The sequence below is a fragment of the Notolepis coatsorum genome, assembly GCF_963971535.1.
Source record: "Notolepis coatsorum genome assembly, chromosome: 4".
Taxonomy (NCBI): Eukaryota; Metazoa; Chordata; class Actinopteri; order Aulopiformes; family Paralepididae; genus Notolepis; species Notolepis coatsorum.
Genome location: NC_140168.1, coordinates 32,039,488 through 32,055,030, shown reverse-complemented (window position 1 = coordinate 32,055,030; position 15,543 = coordinate 32,039,488). Strand labels below are relative to the sequence as shown.

Here is a 15,543-nt window from a genome sequence, read left to right as displayed (position 1 = left end):
TTCAGTACCTTACAGCAAAGAGGGTGAAATTCAATTTGTTGTAGTTCCTCGACCATAGCAGCTTCCAACAATATAAATACAATAAAATTAGCATCTAAAGTAAGATAAAAGATGTCTATAGGCCTACAGTTCTAAAAAGTGTGCAGTGCCTATTGGGCCTATATTTCTGAGAGATGTATCACACACTGCTCTTTAGAAAATAAATAAGCAGTCTGGTCATCCTTGCCATTTGCCTGATGTTAAAACATGCACAACGTGTGTTTAGAGAATAAATTCATTAATATTGTACCTGTGACCTGAAATTAAGAATTTGATGGCTTTGAACAAGTGATGCAAAACTAAGAACATAATTACTATTAAAGGTAAAGATCCACTCAATCAGAATTCACATGAACAGGTACCTGATTGATTGATTGATTGAAAAGTTTATTAACAGATTGCAGAATGGGTACAGTACAGTACATCTCAATACATACAATTGTTAAGGGGATGCAGACCAGAGAAAGACTTTCGTCTTGTTTCCACCAGGGTCCCCCATTTTCAATTCATCATAACATATATGACATACATGACATACAGATAGACAGTACTGCTACATCTATACATTTATGACATATCAGATTTGCAAATACAGTACTGTTTGTGATACAAAAGTGTCCAGAAAAGGAGTGTATATACATTTGGCGTAGAAACTGTACATTGGAGGAGGTTGGTGGGGTGGGGTTGGGTGGGTTGGGTGAGGGCTGTACATTGGAGGTGGGGGGGGGGGGGGGGGTTGGGTAGGGGACACACACACATTTTACACTGTACATTGGAATGTTGACAAAGCCTTACTTGGTCATTTACTGTACAACTAGGTTAGGACATTTGTAGGGGCCAGTTTCGAATTGCAGTCTCACGTAGGTGTTTTTTGAGAGTGTTTTTGAAGGTGGGTAGTGATTCACATTCCTTTACAGCTTTAGGCAGGGCGTTCCACATTGATGTGGCATAATTGCGAAACGTGTTTAGTCCCTTGTTTGAGCCGAATCTGGGTTTTACATGATTTGTGGAGCTCCCTCTGGTGTTGTGATCGTGGTATTCACTGACCTTTGGGAAGTATTTTGACATGTACATGGGTACCTTGGTCGCGTAGTGTATCTTGTAGACCAGGCCCATTGCAAGTTGCTGTACTCTGTCGTCTACTCTAAGCCATCCTAGGTTGTCAAAGTGGGCAGGGGTGAGGTGGGTTCTAGGAGTCAGGTCAAGTAGTAGTCTGACTAGCTTGTTTTGAGATGTTTGTAATTTGTTTTTTAGTGCCTTTGAGGTGCTTTGGTACCATGAGGTGCAAGCATAGTCGTAGTACCCTTGAATGAGTGCTCCTGCTAGAGTCTTCAGGGTATTCTTGTTTACCAGAGAGGAGATCCGGTACAAGAATCGCGTTCGTTGGTTGACTTTTTTTATTACATTGGATGCCATTTTGTCACAGGAAAGATTAGCCTCTAGGATGGAACCCAGGTAGGTAATTTCATCTTTCCTTGTGACAATATTGTCACCCACTGTAACCGAGAAGTCGTCAGTCTTGCTGAGTTTGTTATTTGAACCGAAGAGAATGGACTCTGTTTTGCCCATGTGTAATGATAGTTTGTTGTCGGCGAGCCATATGCAGATTTTGCCTAGTTCCGAGCTGAGGGCTTTTTCAACCTGTAACTTGTTCTTGTCAGAGACCAGCAGGGCTGAGTCGTCCGCAAACAGGAACAAGTTGCAGTCACAAGCTGACGACATGTCATTTGCATAAATTAGGAATAGTAGCGGTCCTAGTATGCTTCCTTGTGGAACACCACAGCTCACTGTGAGGGGGGGGGATAGGGTACCGTTTACTTCCACCATCTGTTCCCTCCCCTCCAGGTAGGATTGTATCCAGCTCACTGATAAACTATCAAAACCAATTGCTTTTAGCTTGTCAATCAGAATGGTGTGATTGACAGTGTCGAAGGCCTTTTGTAGGTCCAGCATGACCATGCCGCAGTATTTGCCCGCGTCCACCTCTTGTTTGATGTGGTCGTTCAAGTAGAGAAGGCATGTGTCAGTGGAGTGGGATGTTCTGAAGCCAGATTGGAATTCGTAGATTAGATTTTTTTCCGCGAGGTATTTTTCGATCTGTTCGTATACTATTTTTTCCATGACTTTCGAGATGGATGTAAGGATAGAAACAGGGCGGTAGTTACCCGGGTCTAATTTGCTGCCCTTTTTGTGCAGGGGTGTTACTCTCGCAATTTTGAAGTCCTTGGGGACGTGTCCCTGTTTTATGGAGAGGTTTATTATGTGTGTGATGACTGGGGTGATGGCTGCTGCTGAGTCTCTGAGGAATTTGGAGGGGATGTTGTCATGGCCAGTGGCCTTGTTTGGTTGGAGGGCGCTCAGTTTTTTGAGTACCTCATCTGTAGTTACTATTTCCAGTTTGAAGTCGTCTTTGTGGACGCCTAGGTTCATGTAGTATGCTACTATGTGTTCTACCCCATACTGCCCTGAGTGGGAGGGTAGTTTGTTTACCAGTGTTGTGGCTATGTTTGTGAAGAAAGTGTTTAAGTAATTGGCTACATCCAGCTTGTCTGTGATGAGCGTGTTGTCCGTCTTTATGTTTATGTTTGAGAACCTGGTTTTGAGTTTTTTACTGCAGCCTAGTTGATTGTTGAGTAATTTCCAAAGTTCACGTGGTTTATTTTTGTTTTCCTCGGTTTTGTCATTGATGAAATTTTTTTTTGCAGTTTTGATCATGGAGTTTACGTCATTTCTTAGTCTGTTTCTTTCTAGTTTGAGTTCAGTCACGTGGTCTTGGAGTTCACTGTTCGTGCTTTTGGTAAGCTTTGACTGACTTTTACGAAACTCAGAGCATTTTTTGTCTCTGGCTTTCATAGCGGTCAGTATTTCAGTGTGCATCCATGGCTCAGCGCGATTTTTTACCCTGGTGGTTCTTAGGGGGGCCATTTTGTTTAGTATTGATGAAAATTTGGTTTTGAAGCCAAGCCAAGTTTCTTCAACCAGTGTACCATTGAGTTCATCTGACCAGTCCAGACTCTCCAGTTCAAGGTTAAAGGCCTCGCTAGAGTAGGTTTTGAGGTCTCTAGATGTGACTGTTTTGTGACAGCCAGCCTTTAGTTTTAGCTTTTTGCGGGTACAGAATATCATGTAATGATCACTTAACCCGCATGCTATAACCCCTTTACTGGAGATCTTGGACTTGTCAGAGGTCAGTATGAGGTCAATGGTAGTCTGAGTTGATTCACATATCCTTGTGGGTTGGGTGATTAGTTGGCTGAGGCCGTGCAGATCACAAAACCTATTGAAGGATTTGAAGACGGGTGCATTTTTTTGTTGCATATCCGTGTTCCAATCCCCAATAAGAATTTTTTCCGCATCCTCAGCTCCAGCTAAGCACACATCCGCTCTAAACCTTAAAATCAAGCTAGCCAAGACTTAATTATGTACAAATGGGCAATTCCGAATCTGATAATGAAAGGGAGATTGGTCATTTTATATAGGTGTGACAATCAAGTGTCCAATTTATTGTCAATGGAGCATCTCTTGGTTTAGTTAGTGACATCTGGATTCTGTAGTATATCTAGGCTCAGGCTGCATACTTGACAAACATCTTACAGGAGAGGCCATGGCTAAAAAAGCCCACACTAAAATCTGCCAGAAAACGAAATTCCTAGCTAGAAAATGGGAACTACTGGACCAGGCAACACTTAAAATGCTGGCGGGCGCATTAGCACAACGTCACTTTGACTATGCTGCCACCTCCTGGTTTAGTGGCGCTCCACAGGTCCTGAAAAACAAACTTCCGGTCAATAAAAGGGTAATTCACATTAAATTAGGTCTTACACACAAGATAGTTCAAAATACAGGTCTGAAATATCTATCCAATTACTTTAATAGATTCCGTGACAATCATTCATATTCCACTAGAAGGAGCAGTACTGATTTTATTCTGCCAAAATTCAACTCACTAATGGGCACGAATACTTTTTTATATTCCAGTGGCCCTGAAAAACATCGAAGAGGGGGGAAGCTTTAGACGTGCCACAAAGAAATGGCTAGTCTAGGAAGGAGAGGGTTGGGCGTGTTTTATGGGGTTGCTCTATGTTTTATTATGATGCTCTATGTTTTATTATGATGCTCTATGTTTTATTATGATGCTCTATGTTTTATTATGATGCTCTAGTCGTCTGTTTTATGATGTCTGTCCATGTCCAAAATCAGGGACCATGATGGAAATAAGTGCTTGCACTTTCTCATGTTTTTATCCCTTGGATGCTGTCTTTTACTCCACAATAAAAATCAATCAATCATCACAGATTAGAGCCTACGGTTTTCTAGATTTGGAAGAATGTTTTGAATTTTCACAAGAAGTAGTCTTAGCATATGTCGTATTCGATTTAAAGAGAATAATCTTCAGGACGAGGAGATTGCATTAAGAGTTTATTCAAGGTAAGCATTAAGTAATCATGAGTGTAACTCCATCCACGGCTGGCAGCCAACTGACTGTCAGGACCCCTTGTGCAGGTATTCATAATTGGAAGGTGCGCCTGGCGTAAAATGAGATATTCAAAGCATGAATATTACATCCTCCTTCTTTTAAAGAAAGCTTTATAAGCTATGAACAAAATTGAAATAAAGAAGGTTGTGCAATACTCTGTAAGAGTTTCTTTGTAAACAATAACCATGTGCGTTACATGTGTCAGGACCAGGCAATGTAAACAGGTAAGATTAATATGTTAAACATAAGGATTCTTGTATCAAAGGTATTACAGTTCGTATTGTGTGCCCTCTTATTCTGGAAAGTCTGCTTTAATATTTGAATACTTCAGCTGTGAATAAGGTATGTATTCAAGGCTTATTTGGTCGTGTGTCTCACCACTCTTACCATATGCAGCTCTTATTTGTAGAATTAGCTTGCTAACAAAATGGGACTATATCGACAAGTAAGCAAGGTAAGTAGGTCATAGATTCAACAAATATGGTAAGTCATCATTTCAGCATACATTAATATTTTGTTACATTTCACCACCCCCCCTTTTTTTTTTTTTTTTTTTCTTCAATGGGGTAAACAGTGTTATAATAGGGCAGCGATCCGCCTGCACCCTGTACATTTATAGGTCTAAAACGTCCCGAGGCTTCACTGCTCGGCCGGATCTGGTGTAGTATGAAGCTGAGTTCTCTTCTGAGTCCTCTGACAGTTCAGGGTCGTTGGTCTCCGGCGGTTGATCGACGCTCTCTGGACTTGGCATACCGTCGCTGTCCTGGAAGTGTTCCTCTTTTGTGTCCCTCAGGTGCCTGCGGTTGCGGCGGTATTCGCGTCCATCTTGGGTGCGAACGTGGTATGACCGCGCCGTGTCGGCTGGTTGTATGACTACTGCTGGCCTCCAGCGTCCATGTTATTGGAGCCTGACAGATTCACCACAATGTAGTGGGGGCAGTGGTCTAGCTGACCTGTCATAGTATTTCTTCTGGTGCTGTTGTCGCTTGTCATGTCCATCTTTGGGGCTTACTACCCCTGGCCGCAGCTGTTGGTTGGTGCTCGGGAGGGTTGAGCGTAGCCTGCGGCTCATCAACAGCTGTGCCGGCGATTTGAAGTTGTCGACTGGGGTGTTACAATCAGTGGTGCAGTCGTAATATGGGAACTGGTAACACGCCACGTGCACGCGCACGCGTGGGTACGTGCATGCGCACAGAACTGATTTATACACACACACGCACGCACACACACACGCACACACACAAGCGCATATACGCAAGTGCAATCTTTCTATCATACAAGCTCTTCTTGCTCTCTATTTGTGTGAATGTGCGCGTGGAAAGCTGGCGCACAGCACAGACGCTTGATTCAATATCATAAGCAGGTAGACCCCCATCACGAATTCCGAGCCACATTAGTATTCACCTCCACTGCCTGTGTCACACAGAATGAAGGGGGAGATGCATTCAGATAGCCAACACCCAGACACTTAGTCTACCTGCGCTTTTTGTTATGTAAAACGGTGGCCGGGTACTTAGTCACAACGAATGGATACAGCGCATTTTTGTGTGCGCGTACACGCGCGTACACATCCGTGCGCGATCGCGCGTACTTCTGCCTCAGTGATCTGGTAACACGGCATGTAACCGCGTGTGACCACGACTGCACCACTGGTTACAATACTCCAGGAGGCTTAGGTACGGGTCTCTTCCGTCTGCCTTAGCCTTGTCCATGAGTGATTTTGCCGTCTTCACAGTTCTCTCCGCTAGTCCGTTGCTTTGCGGATAATGTGGGCTTGACGTGACGTGTGTAAACTCCCACGACTTGGCGAATGCCTCGAACTCTTTAGACTTGTATTGTGGTCCGTTGTCTGAGACTATGGTCTCTGGGACGCCATGCCTGGCACAGGCTGCCTTTAGCTTGTGGACAACAGCTGCCGATGTGGTGCTGTGAAGTCTGTCTAGTTCGAAGAATCTGCTGTAATAGTCGACGGTCACAACATAGTCCTGGTTGTTCCAGTTAAAGAGATCTGTCCCTACAACCTGCCAGGGGCGGTCTGGGATACGATGAGGCATCATAGGCTCCTTGGTGTTTGATGGGCGGCGCTCTTGGCATATTGAGCACTTCTCCACTACTTGCTCTATATGTCTACCCATTCCAGGCCAGAACATGATGTCTCGTGCTCTCAGTTTGCATTTTTCCATTCCCATGTGGCCTGCATGGATCTTGATCAGCATCTCTCCTCTGAGGCTGGTAGGGATGACTATTTTTTTGATTCCATTCGTTTTGGATAGTTAATCTCGGTGATTCCAGTATTCAGTGATGTTCTGGGGGCATTGTTTTCTTTCCTCAGGCCATCCCTCCAGGATAGCCTGGCTGAGCAGCTTTAGCTGTGTGTCATTGTCTGTTGTTTCTCTGATCTCCTGTAGCCTGTCGTCGTGCACAGGTAAGCTGTTGTATACCATGTGTACCTGAAGGTCCATCCCTTCACTGAGACCGTCGTCGTGAGAGGTGAGTGATTTCCTGGACAGCGTGTCGGCAACTGGGATGTCTTTCCCAGGGCGGTGCACGATCGTGAAGTTGTACTTGTGTAGTTGTAGTATCATCCTCTGTAACCGCGGTGGGGCTGCGGCGATCGGCTTCTTCATGATCGACTCCAGGGGCTTGTGGTCAGATTGCACCATAACATGGCGACCGTAGGCATATTGGTGGAAGCGTTTGAATCCATAAAGGACTGCGTACATCTCCTTTTCGATTTGTGCGTAGTTGACCTCGCTGTCCGTGAGTGATCTGGATGCGTAGCTAATGGGCCTTCCTTCCTGCATCAGCACAGCACCCAGACCATACTTAGATGCGTCCACTTGCAAGCTGAGCTCCTTATCTGGGTCAAAGTAAATGAGGACTGGCCCCGGTTCACTGGTAAGTATGTCTTTCATCTTTTGGAATGCAACGTCGTGCTGCGCGTCCCACAGGAACTCATTTGATTGTTTAAGCAGCTGTCTCATGGGTGCGTTGATCTCGGAGAGGCTCGGGGCGAATTTCACCAGATAGTTGACCATACCTAGCACGGTCTCCAGTTCTGCACGGCTCTTTGGCGCCTCCATCTCCTTGATGGCAGCTATCTTGCCTGGGTCAGGCTTCATGCCGTCAGCTGAAAGGACGTGCCCGAAGTAGCTCACTTCGGTGGCTCCGATGGTGCACTTGTCTGCGTTGAGCCGAACGCCTCTCTCCCGTGATCTCACCAACATTGCATGTAGGTTCTTATCGTGTTCCTCTCTGGTCGCGCCATATACAAGGATGTCGTCTACTATAGCTGCTACTCCGTTCAGTCCCTCGTATGTCTCGTCGATTTTCCGTTGGAACTCGTCCTGGGCAGAAGCGAGCCCAAATGGTAATCGTAGGAATCTGTATCGTCCAAACGGTGTGTTGAACGTCGTCAGCTTCGATGATTCTGTGGAGAGCTTGATGGACCAGTATCCTGACCTTGCATCCAGTACGCTGAAATAGCGTGTGCCTGTTAGTCTGGGTGTGATGTCCTCTAGTGTCGGCAGAGGGTAGTGCGGGCGCTTGATATCCTTGTTTAGCTCCTTAGGGTCCAAACATAGTCTGAGCTTGCCTGTGCATGGTTTCTCAACAATGACCAGTGCACTGACCCACTCCGTTGGTTCGATGACTTTAGCGATGATCTGTGTGTCTTCCATACTCTGTAGCTCCTTTTTTAGTCGGCCACGCAGGGCGATCGGTGTCCTTCTCAGTGGGCAGACTACTGGCGTGGCGTCTGGGTCTATATGGATGTGACACTCCTGGGAATAGTCCGATCCCTTTAAACACGTCGTGGTATTCTTCCATGATGGTCTGTTTATCTGTGTAGGCATTTACTGACAACACTAGTTTAATGAGGTCCATATTCAGGCATGCCTGTAAACCTAGAACTGGGGGTGCCTGAGTGTCTACTATGTAAAAGTCTAACAACATGTCACGCTCTTTGTATTTACACTTTAACGTGCATGTGCCCTTTACCACTAGTTTCTCTCCACCATATCCTGTCAGTCTGCGTGAAGTAGGCTGTACTTTGCGTTTATCTTGTAAACTGTGATACTCTCTCAAAGGAATTACATTTACTTGTGCACCTGTGTCTAGCTTAAATTTAAGCTCTGTGCCCTGTTTTCCTACTTGTATGTCTGCGAACGCTTGTTCTGTTGCATCAAACCGTCTGTCTGTCACGGTGTCTACATAAAGTTCGTCTGACTCTTCTCCTGACTCAGAGCGCATGCTAATCTCGTGTACTGACTTTTTCTGGAAACTACCGGCCCTGCAGACTTTAGCAAAGTGGTTCCATTTTCCACACTTCGTGCATTGTTTCCCCCTAGCTACACAGTTATCTCCTTCCTTGTGAGCTCTACTCCTACAGTATCCACAGTTCTTACGTGTGTCTGTGTTGCTCGCTCTGTTCGCTCTCTCTGTCCACTCTGTTCTGGGGCGGTACCTCTGTGCGCTATACTTCTGTTCATGTCTGTGCACCTCGTGCACGAGCTGCTCCTGCGCGCTGCTCGTGGCGCCAGTAAAGCTCTTTATCTGTGATTGTGCTAGCTCGTGGGCTCTAGCTATATCTACCGCTTTGTCTAACGACAAGTCTGATCCAACGTTTAATAGTTTCTCTCTTACTTTTGCTGAGTGTATGCCAAACACTATGCGGTCTCTAACCATCTCATCATTGTTCACATATGCACAGTCCTTCACGAGTAGTTTCAATGCAGTGACAAATTGTTCAAATGACTCGCTAGGTTGCTGGGTTTTTTCATGGAATTTGTACCTAGCGAAAATCGTATTCCTCCTTGGAAGTACGTATGCTTCGAAATTGTCATAGTAGCTGTTCAATACCTTTGCTTCATCTGCACTGAGAGTCCATGTGTTGTGAATGTCTCTCCCTTTTTCTCCGCTCCACAGTAGCAGGTAGCTACATTTCTCGTCCTCTCCTTTCTTCTTAAGTGGGCCCGAAAACATTAGCTCTGCGTGCTGCCTGAACTTCTTCCATTCTCCCGGTAAGTCCAGAGAATCCCAATTCATCCGTGGCGACGGGACTCCGTTGATATCCATGTTCATCCCACTTCTGACACCATGTCGTATTCGATTTAAAGAGAATAATCTTCAGGACGAGGAGATTGCATTAAGATGTTTATTCAAGGTAAGCATTAAGTAATCATGAGTGTAACTCCATCCACGGCTGGCAGCCAACTGACTGTCAGGACCCCTTGTGCAGGTATTCATAATAGGAAGGTGCGCCTGGCGCGCCTGTCGTAAAATGAGATATTCAAAGCATGAATATTACAGCATACTTAATTAACAACTCAGGAATATGGTGAATTATGTTAGCAGGAGTGTAATGCTTCTTACAGCCACTTGATGGCAGCATAAGGTAATTGTGGAAGCGGGACGAGTCTTTGTTTCTCTCTAGTGGTGAGAGGCCTAGTTGATCATGTTTGGTTTGCAGGCCTACCCATAGATATGTGATATATCTATGTTCCTACCGACCAATGCCTGAAATGTTGCCAGATTGTAGTGGACTGTGGACTTGGACTCGAGCATTGACTGCATTCGGACTCGGAAGGTGCACACGAGGACTCAGACTTGTTGATTGATAAATACAGTTTTTTTTTTGTACTAGGCCCTAATCATTTGGCATAAGATATTGATGGCTAGTGCATTTGTACGTCAGCTCTTAGACTCCCAAATCTGGACCAACTGGTTCTACAGTACTGCAGATATCTCAGAACAGTACTTGTACATAATTATTATTATTATTACATAACAACCAAGTGAACGTTGCTCAGCAGGTTCTCTCTCTCTCTCTCTCTCTCTCTCTCTCTCTCTCTCTCTCAAATTGAAATTAAGGGGGTTTAAAATCGTGCAGCTGGTTAACCGGTTATTTGACCATAGTACTAGTTGCTTATATAAATCGCAATATAGCAAAAAGTGAGAATCTGTCTCAGTGTCTCCCTATTGACACCTGAGTAGCCCATTCTGTCTGTGACGACCAGTTTCTATAGCATGACATGTGTCCAATCAGACTGCGCATTGTCAATGTCTTCCTCAGTCACAGTGGCCAGGAAGCTCTTATTACTTTCTCTCTCATTTCATTATCTCTCTCTCTCTCTCTCTCTCTCTCTCTCTCTCTCTCTCTCTCTCTCTCTCTCTCTCTCTCTCTCAAATTGAAAGAAAGGGGGTTTAAAATCGTGCAGCTGGTTAACCGGTTATTTGACCATAGTACTAGTTGCTTATATAAATCGCAATATAGCAAAAAGTGAGAATCTGTCTCAGTGTCTCCCTATTGACACCTGAGTAGCCCATTCTGTCTGTGACGACCAGTTTCTATAGCATGACATGTGTCCAATCAGACTGCGCATTGTCAATGTCTTCCTCAGTCACAGTGGCCAGGAAGCTCTTATTACTTTCTCTCTCATTTCATTATCTCTCTCTCTCTCTCTCTCTCTCTCACTCTCACTCTCACTCTCACTCTCACTCTCACTCTCTCTCTCTCTCTCTCTCTCTCTCTCTCTCTCTCTCTCTCTCTCTCTCTCTCTCTCTCTCTCTCTCTCTCTCTCTCTCTGAAATCAGTAGTTGAAATACTCCTGACTGCAAGGGAGACTTCAGGTAGTGACTGTATGCTTGCTTCCTCCTGACACATTAATCAGAGTAGACAATAGGGCTCTATTCAACTGATAATTGTTGACTGGCCTCAATGCATTCCTATAAATGCCCGATTAACAGCTGAATGGACCACTATTAGAGCAGTATTGTTGACCAATATAAATGGCTGCATACCTGCATTGTATTCAGATGATACATGGCAGGCAGGGTTTCAGTCTTATGAATAATATTATCACAGACAAAAGTTCTACACTGTTGTTGTCCAATGGCAATCATATGATGGTTGAAAATGGGCCCTGAATGAATGAATGAATGAAAACTTTATTTAACAGATTGCAGAATGGGTACAATACAGTACGGCTCAATACATACAATTGTTAAGGGGATGCAGACCAGAGAAAGACTTTCGTCTTGTTTACATCAGGGTCCCCCATTTTCAATTCATATTGACATTTATGACATACACAACATACATGACATTTATGGCATAGGGACATACAGGTATTTAGTACTGATACATTTGTGACATAAACGGTATTAAAATATACAGTACTGTTACCCATAGATCCTGACAGAGTATATACATATGATGGGGAGGGGACTGTACATTAGGAGGGGGTGGGTGGGTGGGAGAGAAATATACATACGGTGGGGAGGAGACTGTCTATTAGGAGGGGGTGGGGGGTTTGGACATTTACGGTGGCCAGTTTCGAATTGCTACCTCCCGTAGGTGCTCTTTAAGAGCGGTTTTGAATGTGGGTAGGGATTCACATTCCTTTACAGCTTTGGGTAGGGCGTTCCACATTGATGTGGCATAATTGCGAAACGTGTTTAGTCCCTTGTTTGAGCCGAATCTGGGTTTAACATGATTTGTGGAGCTCCCTCTGGTGTTGTGATCGTGGTATTCACTGACCTTTGGGAAGTATTTTGATATGTACATGGGTACCTTAGTCGTATAGTGTATCTTGTAGACCAGGCCCATTGCAAGTTGCTGTACTCTGTCGTCTACTCTAAGCCATCCTAGGTTGTCAACTTGCAATGGGCCTGGTCTACAAGATACACTATGCGACCAAGGTACCCATGTACATGTCAAAATACTTCCCAAAGGTCAGTGAATACCACGGTCACAACACCAGAGGGAGCTCCACAAATCATGTAAAACCCAGATCCGGCTCAAACAAGGGACTAAACACGTTTCGCAATTATGCCACATCAATGTGGAACGCCCTACCTAAAGCTGTAAAGGAATGTGAATCACTACCCACTTTCAAAAACACTCTCAAAAAACACCTATGTGAGACTGCAATTCGAAACTGGCCCCTACAAATGTCCTAACCTAGTTGTACAGTAAATTACCAAGTAAGGCTTTGTCAGTATTCCAATGTACAGTGTAAAATGTGTGTGTGTCCCCTACCCAACCCCCCACCCCCAATGTACAGCCCTCACCCACCCACCCAACCCCACCCCACCCACCCAACCTCCTCCAATGTACAGTTTCTACGCCAAATGTATATACACTCTTTTTCTGGACACTTTTGTATCACAAACAGTACTGTATTTGCAAATCTGATATGTCATAAATGTATAGATGTAGCAGTACTGTCTATCTGTATGTCATGTATGTCATATATGTTATGATGAATTGAAAATGGGGGACCCTGATGTAAACAAGACGAAAGTCTTTCTCTGGTCTGCATCCCCTTAACAATTGTATGTATTGAGCTGTACTGTACTGTACTGTACCCATTCTGCAATCTGTTAATAAACGTTTCAATCAATCAATCAATCAATCAATCAATCAATCAATCAATCAATCAATCAATCAATCAATCAATCAATCAGTCAAAGTGGGCAGGGGTGAGGTGGGTTCTAGGGGTAAGGTCAAGTAGTAGTCTGACCAGTTTGTTTTGTGATGTTTGTAATCTTGTTTTTAGCGCCTTTGAGGTGCTTTGGTACCATGAGGTGCAAGCATAGTCGTAGTACCCTTGAATGAGTCTTCAGGGTATTCTTGTTTACCAGAGAGGAGATCCGGTACAAGAATCTAGTTCGTTGGTTCACTTTTTTTTATTACATTGGATGCCATTTTGTCACAGGAAAGATTTGCCTCTAGGATGGAACCCAGGTAGGTAATTTCATCTTTCCTTGTGACAATATTGTCACCCACTGTAACTGAGAAGCCATCGGTCTTGCTGAGTTTGTTATTTGAACCGAAGAGAATGGACTCTGTTTTGCCCATGTGTAATGATAGTTTGTTATCAGCGAGCCATATGCAGATTTTGCCTAGTTCCGAGCTGAGGGTTTTTTCAACCTGCAACTTGTTCTTGTCAGAGACCAGCAGGGCTGAGTCGTCCGCAAACAAGTGGCCCTGCTACAAGTGGTTTCAAGCCGAGACCGAGACAGAACATGGTTGAGTAGCCATCGCTCTGCCACATAAGCAAGGAGGATATCCACACCTCGGATGCCTGTAGAAGAAAAAAAAACATTGGAAAACTATGGGTATGGGTATGTAGTATGAGCAGTAAAAGTAATGTTTATTCTTATTACTCTTGTATGCAAGACTTCTTGAATCCTGAATCTTTTTGTTTGTGTTTGATTGATTGATTGAAAACTTTATTAACAGTTTGCAGAATGGGTACAATACAGTACGGCTCAATACAAACAATTGTTAAGGGGATGCAGACCAGAGAAAGACTTTCGTCTTGTTTACATCAGGGTCCCCCATTTTCAATTCATCAAGACATTTATGACATACAAATATACAGTACTGTTTAAGAGAAAGAGATCATAAAAAAAAATATATATATATAGTATACATTCGAAGGGGAAGAAACTGTGTCTTCACTGCCAAGTTCATAATATTCTGTAATAGATGAGTGCTTGAATTGTGACTGCAGGAATGTTCACTGTTAATACTGCTATTATAACTGATAAGCATAATCAGCATTTATTTCTAACAATACTTGCACTCTTAAATCATTCAATTAATTATAAAATAAATCTATTATAAATAAATACAATTGTAATTGGCTTACAATGAAAGCTGAATGCTCTCAGTTATGTGTGAATGCATGTATTATTATATATCTATTATTATTAATATTATATTATTATTAATGTTATTATTAGACACAAGGGATAATAATAACGAGAGACCACGCCCCCAGCGCTGCTTGGGTCACGCCCACAATGCCCCCCCCCAACCTAAGCGATGCAACAGGGCAATATGATGTGATGGTCTCAAGATAAGATAACCCATGAAAAACATAACAGATGTTATGAGAGATGCTCTTATCATGTCATTTGATTTAACAAGAGTAGCTCTAATAAAATGTCCCTTAGTTCATACCCTCACACTCCACACTTAAAATCAAACCACGCGAGACTACAGACTCGGTTATGTAACAGTCCGTTAAGAAATGAAACATTTAACATTATATGTAATAACATTGTTGTTGTTATATATAGGTTATAATATACATGCTTTATCGTCTACGTAGTTCTGACGTCAGAAATGAATGGGGCCGATGCAAGTATGCGCAGTGGAGTGAGAGAGAGAGAGAGATAGTTGGCAATTTGACAATTCACACACAACAGGCGAACGCTATACGATCGCCCGACAGTTCGCAGCGTTGCTACTTAGTAGGCTATATATCTGAAGTTCAGAGTATTTGGACCAAGCCGAAGGCTAAACAGAACCCCGGCCTGTGCGCTTCTCCAGAAGGGGAACATTCAGCCGACAGGACGTGTGCCGCTCTGACCGCTGATTCATATTTCACCATGTACAGTAAGTAGGTGTATGTGTCTCATCATTGTATCGTAGGGCTGTGTAACGTGTTACTCTTTTATGCTTAATTGTGCTCCTTTTTATTTTATTGTGCGACTGTATTTACCCTGCGTGAATCGTGATGCGCATCTGAATCAATGCACAGTTTAATATAACCCTATCCATGTTTTTTGTGTGTATCTTTTTAGTATTTGCGTACTGGCTATGTGCTGTCACATTCACCATACGAAAACATTCGATGACAATAGCGGGATGTCCCATGCAAGCAATAGGCCCATGTAATAAACGACTTGAATTAATGTATTTTTTTTGCCAACAATAGGTTGCATGCAGCCACTGCTGCTGAGCAGGCTGGTCAATTATTAGGGCACCTATGCAGTAACCCGCCAGCTGCCTGATTGTTTTCTCTGTACGGTATGTGATGTGAAATGTCACATCGCTTGAAGCCAGGATCCAGATAATATGGATTAGTGTCTGTCAACATGTAAGATTGTAGGTTAATCCGAGAACTAAATAATACTAACTAACTGTACCAGTAAACTAAATTACCTGACCCAAAGGTCAAAGCTTTCATAACTCAAATCTTGAGTGATATACTGTATGGTGAAACTGTTTG

General features: G+C 43.6%; 1 protein-coding gene across 1 annotated transcript in view; it reads left to right on the top strand.

Moving 5' to 3' along the window:
* The first annotated feature begins 14,697 nt into the window (after positions 1 to 14,697).
* Positions 14,698 to 15,543, top strand: part of LOC311226476 (SNF-related serine/threonine-protein kinase-like) — a 34,938-nt gene continuing 34,092 nt past the window's right edge. The window contains exon 1 of the mRNA XM_084311902.1: positions 14,698 to 14,927. The gene's annotated coding sequence lies outside the window, so the exon portion shown is untranslated. The remainder of the gene's footprint in view (positions 14,928 to 15,543) is intronic.